Raw genomic sequence first — 10,132 nt, forward strand, 5'->3', positions numbered from 1 at the left:
CTATAGGCGCTATAGGAACTATAGAGGATATAAGAGTTATAGGAACGATAGCAGGTATAGAGGCTACAGGACCTATAGGAGCTGTAGGGACTATAGGATCTATAGGAGCTATAGGGGCTATAGGGGCTATAGGGGCTATAGGGGCTGTAGGGGCTATAGGGGCTATAGGATCTATAGGAGCTATAGGGGCTATAGGGGCTATAGGGGCTATAGGAGCTATAGGAGCTATAGGGGCTATAGGGGCTATAGGGGCTATAGGGGCTATAGGGGCTATAGGATCTATAGGAGCTATAGGGGCTATAGGGGCTATGGGGGCTATAGGAGCTATAGGGGCTATAAGGGCTATAGGGGCTATAAGGGCTATAGGAGCTATAGGGGCTATAGGGGCTATAGGGGCTATAGGGGCTATAGGAGCTATAGGGGCTATAGGAGCTATAGGAGCTATAGGGGCTATAGGGGCTATAGGAGCTATAGGAGCTATAGGGGCTATAGGGGCTATAGGGGCTATAGGGGCTATAGGGGCTGTAGGAGCTATAGGGGCTATAGGGGCTATAGGAGCTATAGGGGCTATAGGAGCTATAGGGGCTATAGGAGCTATGGGGGCTATAGGGGCTATAGGGGCTATAGGGGCTATAGGGGCTTTGGGGGCTATGGGGGCTATAGGAGCTATAGGAGCTATAGGGGCTATAGGAGCTATAGGGGCTATAGGGGCTATAGGGGCTATAGGGGGTATAGGAGCTATAGGATCTATAGGAGCTATAAGGGCTATAGGGGCTATAGGGGCTATAGGAGCTATAGAGGCTATAGGGGCTATAGGGGCTATAGGGGCTATAGGAGCTATAGGGGCTGTAGGGGCTATAGGGGCTATGGGGGCTATGGGGGCTATAGGAGCTATAGGGGCTATAGGGGCTATAGGGGCTATAGGAGCTATAGGAGCTATAGGGGCTATAGGGGCTATAGGGGCTATAGGGGCTATAGGGGCTATAGGGGCTATAGGGGCTATAGGGGCTATAGGAGCTATAGGAGCTATAGGAGCTATAGGAGCTATAGGGGCTATAGGGGCTATAGGGGCTATAGGGGCTATAGGAGCTATAGGGGCTATAGGAGCTATAGGAGCTATAGGGGCTATAGGGGCTGTAGGGGCTATGGGGGCTATAGGGGCTATAGGAGCTATAGGGGCTATAGGAGCTATAGGAGCTATAGGAGCTATAGGGGCTATAGGAGCTATAGGGGCTATAGGGGCTATAGGAGCTATAGGGGCTATAGGGGCTATAGGGGCTATAGGGGCTATAGGAGCTATAGGGGCTATAGGGGCTATAGGGGCTATAGGGGCTATAGGGGCTATAGGGGCTGTAGGAGCTATAGGGGCTATAGGGGCTATAGGGGCTATAGGGGCTATAGGGGCTATAGGGGTTATAGGGGCTATAGGAGCTATAGGAGCTATAGGAGCTATAGGGGCTATAGGGGCTATAGGGGCTATAGGGGCTATAGGGGCTATAGGGGCTATAGGGGTTATAGGGGCTATAGGAGCTATAGGAGCTATAGGAGCTATAGGAGCTATAGGGGCTATAGGAGCTATAGGGGCTATAGGGGCTATAGGGGCTATAGGAGCTATAGGGGCTATAGGGGCTATAGGGGCTATAGGGGCTATAGGAGCTATAGGGGCTATAGGGGCTATAGGGGCTATAGGGGCTATAGGGGCTATAGGGGCTGTAGGAGCTATAGGGGCTATAGGGGCTATAGGGGCTATAGGGGCTATAGGGGCTATAGGGGCTATAGGGGCTATAGGGGTTATAGGGGCTATAGGAGCTATAGGAGCTATAGGGGCTATAGGAGCTATAGGAGCTATAGGGGCTAAAGGAGCTATAGGGGCTATAGGGGCTGTAGGGGCTATAGGGGCTATAGGGGCTATAGGGGCTATAGGGGCTATAGGGGCTATAGGGGCTATAGGGGCTATAGGAGCTATAGGAGCTATAGGAGCTATAGGGGCTATAGGGGCTATAGGGGCTATAGGAGCTATAGGGGCTATAGGGGCTATAGGAGCTATAGGAGCTATAGGAGCTATAGGGGCTATAGGGGCTGTAGGGGCTATAGGGGCTATAGGGGCTATAGGAGCTATAGGAGCTATAGGGGCTATAGGGGCTATAGGGGCTATAGGGGCTATAGGAGCTATAGGGGCTATAGGGGCTATGGGGGCTATAGGGGCTATAGGGGCTATGGGGGCTATAGGGGCTATAGGGGCTATAGGGGCTATAAGGGCTATAGGAGCTATAGGGGCTATAGGGGCTATAGGGGCTAAAGGGGCTATAGGAGCTATAGGAGCTATAGGGGCTATAGGAGCTATAGGGGCTATAGGAGCTATAGGGGCTATAGGGGCTATAGGGGCTATAGGGGCTATAGGAGCTATAGGAACTATAGAGGATATAAGAGTTATAGGAACGATAGCAGGTATAGAGGCCATAGGACCTATAGGAGCTGTAGGGACTATAGGATCTATAGCAGCTGTAGGGGCTATAGGAGCTATAGGGGCTATAGGGGCTATAGGGGCTATAGGGGCTATAGGGGCTATAGGGGCTGTAGGGGCTATAGGGGCTATAGGGGCTATAGGGGCTATAGGGGCTATAGGGGCTAAAGGAGCTATAGGGGCTATAGGGGCTATAGGGGCTATAGGAGCTATAGGAGCTATAGGGGCTATGGGGGCTATGGGGGCTATAGGGGCTATAGGAGCTATAGGGGCTATAGGGGCTATGGGGGCTATGGGGGCTATAGGGGCTATAGGAGCTATAGGGGCTATAGGAGCTATAGGGGCTATAGGAACTATAGGGGCTATAGGGGCTATAGGGGCTATAGGAGCTATAGGGGCTATAGGGGCTATAGGAGCTATAGGGGCTATAGGAGCTATAGGGGCTATAGGGGCTATAGGGGCTATAGGAGCTATAGGAGCTATAGGGGCTATAGGAGCTATAGGGGCTATAGGAGCTATAGCGGCTATAGGGGCTATAGGGGCTATAGGGGTTATAGGGGCTATAGGAGCTATAGGAGCTATAGGGGCTATAGGAGCTATAGGAGCTATAGGGGCTATAGCGGCTATAGGGGCTATAGGAGCTATAGGGGCTATAGGAGCTATAGGGGCTATAAGGGCTATAGGGGCTATAAGGGCTATAGGAGCTATAGGGGCTATAGGGGCTATAGGGGCTATAGGGGCTATAGGAGCTATAGGGGCTATAGGAGCTATAGGAGCTATAGGGGCTATAGGGGCTATAGGAGCTATAGGAGCTATAGGGGCTATAGGGGCTATAGGGGCTATAGGAGCTATAGGGGCTATAGGGGCTATAGGAGCTATAGGGGCTATAGGAGCTATAGGGGCTATAGGAGCTATGGGGGCTATAGGGGCTATAGGGGCTATAGGGGCTATAGGGGCTTTGGGGGCTATGGGGGCTATAGGAGCTATAGGAGCTATAGGGGCTATAGGGGCTATAGGGGCTATAGGGGCTATAGGGGCTTTGGGGGCTATAGGGGCTATAGGGGCTATAGGAGCTATAGGGGCTATAGGGGCTATAGGGGCTATAGGGGCTATAGGGGCTATAGGAGCTATAGAGGCTATAGGGGCTATAGGGGCTATAGGGGCTATAGGAGCTATAGGGGCTGTAGGGGCTATAGGGGCTATGGGGGCTATGGGGGCTATGGGGGCTATAGGAGCTATAGGAGCTATAGGGGCTATAGGAGCTATAGGGGCTATAGGGGCTATAGGGGCTATAGGGGCTATAGGGGCTATAGGGGCTATAGGAGCTATAGGAGCTATAGGAGCTATAGGGGCTATAGGGGCTATAGGGGCTATAGGAGCTATAGGGGCTATAGGGGCTATAGGGGCTATAGGGGCTATAGGGGCTGTAGGAGCTATAGGAGCTATAGGGGCTATAGGGGCTATAGGGGCTATAGGGGCTATAGGAGCTATAGGGGCTATAGGAGCTATAGGAGCTATAGGGGCTATAGGGGCTGTAGGGGCTATGGGGGCTATAGGGGCTATAGGAGCTATAGGGGCTATAGGGGCTACAGGAGCTATAGGGGCTATAGGGGCTGTAGGGACTGCCCAAAGAGATTTTGGATCCTTTCAAGAGGGTTTGGATCCCTCCAAGAAGATTTCAGATCATTCTGAGGGGATTTTCGATCTTCTCAAGAGGATTTAGGATCTTTTCAAGGGAATTTTGGATCATTCCAAGGGGATTTCGGATCCGTTCACGGGGATTTTGGATCCTTTCAAGAGGGTTTGGATCATTTCAAGTGGATTTCAGACCTCCACGAGGGGATTTCGGATCCTTTCCAGGATATTTTGGATATTTTCACAGGGTTTGGATCCCTCCAAGAAGATTTCAGATAATTTCAAGGGGATTTAGGATCCTTTCTAGGATATTTTGGATCCCTTCAAGAGAATTTGGGACTGCTCAAAGGGATTTTGGATCTTTTCCAGAGGGTTTGGATCCCTCCAAGAAGGTTTTGGATCCTTTCAAGGATATTTTGGATCCCTTCAAGGGAATTTGGATCCTTTCAAAGGGATTTTGGATCCTTTCAAGGGGATTTTCGATCCCTTCAAGAGAATTTGGGACTGCCCAAAGAGATTTTGGATCCTTGCAAGAGGATTTTGGATCCTTTCAAGAGGGTTCGGATCATTTCAAGGGGATTTCAGACCTCCCCGAGGGGATTTTGGATCCTTTCAAATGGATTTTGAATCTTTTCAGGAGGGTTTTGGATCCTTTCAAGGGGGTTCAGACCCATCCAAGGAGATTCTGGATCCTTTCAAATGGGTTTTGGATCCTTTCAAGAGGGTTTTGAATCCTTTCAAGAGGGTTTTTTATTCTTTCAAGGGGATTTGGAACCCTCCAAGGGGATTTTGGATCCTTTCAAAAGGATTTTGAATCCTTTCAGGAGGGTTTGGGATCCTTTCAAGAGGATTTTTAATCTTTTCAAGAAGGTTTTTTTATTTTTTCAAGGGGTTTTGGAACCCTCTGAGGGATTTCAGATCCTTTCAAGGGGATTCCAGATCCCTCCGAGAGGATTTTGGATCCTATAAAGGAGATTTTGGATCATTTCAAGAGGATTTTGAATCCTTTCAAGAGGATTTTGAATCCTTCCAAGAGGGTTTTTTATTCTTTCAAGGGGGTTTGGAACCCTCCAAGGGGATTTTGGATCCTTTCAAGGGGATTCCAGATCTCTCCGAGGGGATTTTGGATCCTTTCAAGGGGGTTCAAACCCATCCAAGGAGATTCTGGATCCTTTCAAGGAGATTCTGGATCCTTTCAAGGAGATTCTGGATCCTTTCAAATGGGTTTTGGATCCTTTCAGGAGGGTTTTTTATTCTTTCAAGGGGATTTGGAACCCTCCAAGGGGATTCTGGATCCTTTCAAGGGGATTCCAGAACTCTCTGAGAGAATTTTGAATCCTCTAAAGGAGATTTTGGATCATTTCAGGGGTTTTTTTATCCTTTCAAGGGGGTTTGGAACCCTCCAAGGGGTTTTTGGATCCTTTCAAGAGGATTTTGAATCTTTTCAGGAGGGTTTTGCATTCTTTCAAGGGGATTTGGAACCCTCCGAGGGGATTTTGGATCCTTTCAAGAGGTTTTTTATTCTTTCAACGGGATTTGGACCACTCCAAGGGGATTTTGGATCCTTTCAAGGGGATTCTGGATCTCTCCGAGGGGATTTTGGATCCTATAAAGGAGATTTTGGATCATTTCAGGGATTTTTTTTAACCTTTCAAGGGGATTTGGACCCCTCCAAGGGGTTTTTGGATCGTTTCAAGAGGTTTTTTTTTTCTTTCAAGGGGGTTTGGAACCCTCCAAGGGGATTTCGGATCCTTTCAAGGGGATTCCAGAACCCTCTGAGAGAATTTTGAATCCTCTAAAGGAGATTTTGGATCATTTCAGGGGTTTTTTTATCCTTTCAAGGGGGTTTGGAATCCTCCAAGGGGATTTTGGATCCTTTCAAGGGGATTTTGAATCCTTTCAGGAGGGTTTGGGATCCTTTCAAGGGGATTTGGAACCCTCTGAGGGATTTTTTGGATCCTTCCAAGGGGATTTCGGATCCTTTCAAGAGGATTTTGAATCTTTTCAGGAGGGTTTTGCATTCTTTCAAGGGGATTTGGAACCCTCCGAGGGGATTTTGGATCCTTTCAAGAGGTTTTTTATTCTTTCAACGGGATTTGGACCACTCCAAGGGGATTGTGGATCCTTTCAAGGGGATTCTGGATCTCTCCGAGGGGATTTTGGATCCTTTTAAGGGGATTTTGGATCATTTCAGGGGGGTTTTGGATCCTTTCAGGGGGGTTTGGACACATCCAAGGCGCTTTTTGAACTTTCCCAGGGGATTTTGGGTCCATCCTAAGGGATTTTGGGTCCTTCCAAGGGACCTTCAGCCCCTTCTGAGGAGGATTTGTATCTCTCCAAGGGGATTCAAACTCTTCCGAAAGGGTTTCAGGTCCCTCCGAGGAGATTTTGGGTCTTTCCGAGGTGATTTTGGGTCATTCCGAGGGGATTTTGGGTCGTTCCGAGGGAATTTTGGGTCATTCCGAGGGGATTTTGGGTCATTCCGAGGGATTTTAGGACATTCCGAGGGAACTTTGGGTCATTCCAAAGGGATTTTGGGTCATTCCGAGGGAACTTTGGGTCATTTCGAGGGGATTTTAGGTCATTCCGAGGGGTTCTGGGTCATTTCGAGGGAATTTTTGGTCATTCCGAGGGGATTTTGGGTCATTCCGAGACGTTTCGGTCCCGTCCGACATTCGCGGCCGGGGGCGTGATCAGTGGAAGCGCTCCGCGCTCCTATTGGCTGAGAGCGTGACTGACGGGGACGCTCCGCGCTCCTATTGGCTGAGGGCGTGACTGACGGGGACGCTCCGCGCTCCTATTGGCTGAGAGCGTGACTGACGGGGACGCTCCGCGCTCCTATTGGCTGAGCGGCGTTGATTGGCAGGACGGGCCGGGATCTCGCTCCGCCACTGGAACTGGTCCCAGTGCCAAACTGGGAGGGGCTCAGACTGGTCCAGGCCCCCCAAACACCCCCCAGAGTCCCCCCAAAAACCCAGAGCCCCCCAAGAGTTGTAGAAACTTCTGGAGGTTTTGGGGGAGGGTCCAGGGTGGGACTGGAGGATCTGAATTGAGGTGGGGGGGGAGGTCCCAGGGAGATTTTGGGGGTCCCTGGGGTTGGGTTTGGGGTTGTTTTTGGAAATTTTGGGGTCCCCAGAGGTGAATTTGGGGTCCCTAAAGAAAGTTTGGGGGTCCCTTGGGTTGGGTTTTGGGGTTGTTTTTGGAAATTTTGGGGTCCTCAGAGGTGAATTTGGGGTGCCCAGGGAGATTTTGGGGTTCCCTGAGTTGTTTTCGGGATTGGTTTTGGAAATTTTGGGATTCCAAAGGTCAATTTGGGGTCCCCAAGGAGATTTTAGGGGTCCCTGGGTTGTTTTTGGGGTTGTTTTTGGAAATTTTGGGGTCCCCAGAGGTGAATTTGGGGTCCCCAGGGAAATTTTGGAAGTTCCTGGAATGAATTTGGGGTCCCCAGAGAGGTTTTAGGGGTCCCTGGGGTTGGTTTTAGGGTCCCCATGGAAAATCTGGGAGTTCCTGGGGTGAATTTGGGGTCCCCAGAGAAGTTTTGGGGGTTCCCTGAGTTGTTTTTGGGGTTGTTTTTGGAAATTTTGGGGGTCCCCAGAGACGAATTTGGGGTCCCCATGGAAATTTTGGGGGTCCCTGGAGTTGTTTTTGGGGTTGGTTTTGGAAATTTTGGGATTCCAGAGATGAGTTGGGGGTCCCCAGGGAGGTTTTGGGGGTCCCCGGGGCTGGGTTTTGGGGTCCCCGGGTTGTTTTTGGGATTGTTTTTGGAAATGTTGGGGTCCCCAGAGGTGAATTTGGGGCGCCCTGGATTGGTATTGGGGTCCCCATGGAAATTTTGGGGGTCCCTGAGTTGTTTTTGGGGTTGTTTTTGGAAATTTTGGGATTCCAGAGGTGAATTTGGGGTCCCTATGGAAATTTTGGGGTCCCTGGGCTGAATTTGGGGTCCCCAGGGAGATTTTGGGGTTCCCTGGGTTGTTTTCGGGATTAGTTTTGGAAATTTTGGGGTTCCAGAGGTGAATTTGGGGTCCCCAGAGAAGTTTTGGGGGTCCCCGAGTTGTTTTTGGGGTTGTTTTTGGAAATTTTGGGGTCCCCAGAGGTGAATTTGGGGTCCCCAGAGAAGTTTTAGGGGTCCCTGGGTTGTTTTTGGGGTTGTTTTTGGAAATTTTAGGGTCCCCAAGGAAAGTTTGGGGGTCCCTGGGTTGTTTTTGGGGTCCCCAGAGAAGTTTTAGGGATCCCTGGGGTTGTTTTTGGGGTTGTTTTTGGAAATTTTTGGGATTCCAGAGGTGAATTTGGGGTCCCTATGGAAATTTTTGGGATTCCAGAGGTGAATTTGGGGTCCTCATGGAAATTTTGGGGTCCCTCGGGTGAGTTTGGGGTCCTCAGGGAGATTTTAGGGTTCCCTGAGTTGTTTTTGGGGTTGTTTTTGGAAATTTTGGGGTCCCCAGAGACGAATTTGGGGTCCCCAAGGAAAGTTTGGGGGTCCCTGGGCTGAATTTGGAGTCCCCAGGGAGATTTTAGGGTTCCCCGAGTTGTTTTTGGGGTTGTTTTTGGAAATTTTGGAGTTCCAGAGGTGAATTTGGGGTCCCCAGGGAGATTTTAGGGTTCCCTGGGGTTGTTTTTGGGGTTGGTTTTGGAAATTTTGGGGTCCCCAGGGAGATTTTGGGGTCCCCATGGAGATTTTGGGGTTCCCTGAGTTGTTTTCGGGATTGGTTTTGGAAATTTTGGGATTCCAGAGGTCGATTTGGGGTCCCCAGGGAGATTTTAGGGTTCCCTGAGTTGGTTTTGGGGTTGTTTTTGGAAATTTTGGGGGTCCCTAGGGTGAGTTTGGGGTCCCCAGAGAAGTTTTAGGGTTCCCTGAGTTGTTTTTGGGGTTGTTTTTGGGAAATTTTGGGATTCCAGAGCTGAATTTGGGGTCCCTATGGAAATTTTGGGGTCCCCAGAGGTGAATTTGGGGTCCCCAGGGAGATTTTGGGGGTCCCTGGGCTGAATTTGGAGTCCCCAGGGAGATTTTGGGGTTTCCTGAGTTGTTTTTGGGGTTGTTTTTGGAAATTTTGGGGTTCCAGAGGTGAATTTGGGGTCCCCAAAGAAGTTTTGGAGGTCCCCGAGTTGTTTTTGGGGTTGTTTTTTGGTAATTTTGGGATTCCAGAGCTGAATTTGGGGGTCCCCAGAGAAGTTTTAGGGATCCCTGGGGTTGTTTTTGGGGTTGTTTTTGGAAATTTTGGGGTCCCCAGAGATGAATTTGGGGTCCCCAGAGAAGTTTTAGGGTTTCCTGAGTTGTTTTTGGGGTTGTTTCTGGAAATTTTGGGATTCCAGAGCTGAATTTGGGGTCCCCATGGAAATTTTGGGGGTCCCTGGAGTTGTTTTTGGGGTTGTTTTTGGAAATTTTGGGATTCCAGAGGTGAATTTGGGGTCCCCAGGGAGATTTTGGGGTCCCCAGAGGTGAATTTGGGGGTCCCCAAGGAAAGTTTGGGGGTCCCTGGGTTGTTTTTGGGGTCCCCAGGGAGGTTTTAGGGATCCCTGGGGTTGTTTTTGGGGCTGTTTTTGGAAATTTTTGAGTCCCCAGAGACGAATTTGGGGTCCCCAAAGAAGTTTTGGGGGTCCCCGAGTTGTTTTTGGGGTTATTTTTTGGGAAATTTTGGGATTCCAGAGGTGACTTTGGGGTTCCCAGGGAGATTTTAGGGGTCCCTGAGTTGTTTTTGGGGTTGTTTTTTGGAAATTTTGGGGTTCCAGAGGTGAATTTGGGGTCCCCATGGAAATTTTGGGGGTCCCAGAGGTGAATTTGGGGTCCCCCGGGCGATTTTCGGGTTCCCTGAGTTGTTTTTGGGGTTGTTTTTGGAAATTTTGGGATTCCAGAGGTGAATTTGGGGTCCCCAGAGAAGTTTTAGGGGTCCCTGAGTTGTTTTTGGGGTTATTTTTTGGGAAATTTTGGGATTCCAGAGCTGAATTTGGGGTCTCCATGGCAACCAACCCCCGGCCCCACAGCGCCCCCCAGCGGGCGGCACCGGACCTGCTAATGAGCTTTTAATTAACTTTTAT

This window comes from Catharus ustulatus, chromosome 34 (assembly GCF_009819885.2).
Source record: "Catharus ustulatus isolate bCatUst1 chromosome 34, bCatUst1.pri.v2, whole genome shotgun sequence".
Taxonomy (NCBI): Eukaryota; Metazoa; Chordata; class Aves; order Passeriformes; family Turdidae; genus Catharus; species Catharus ustulatus.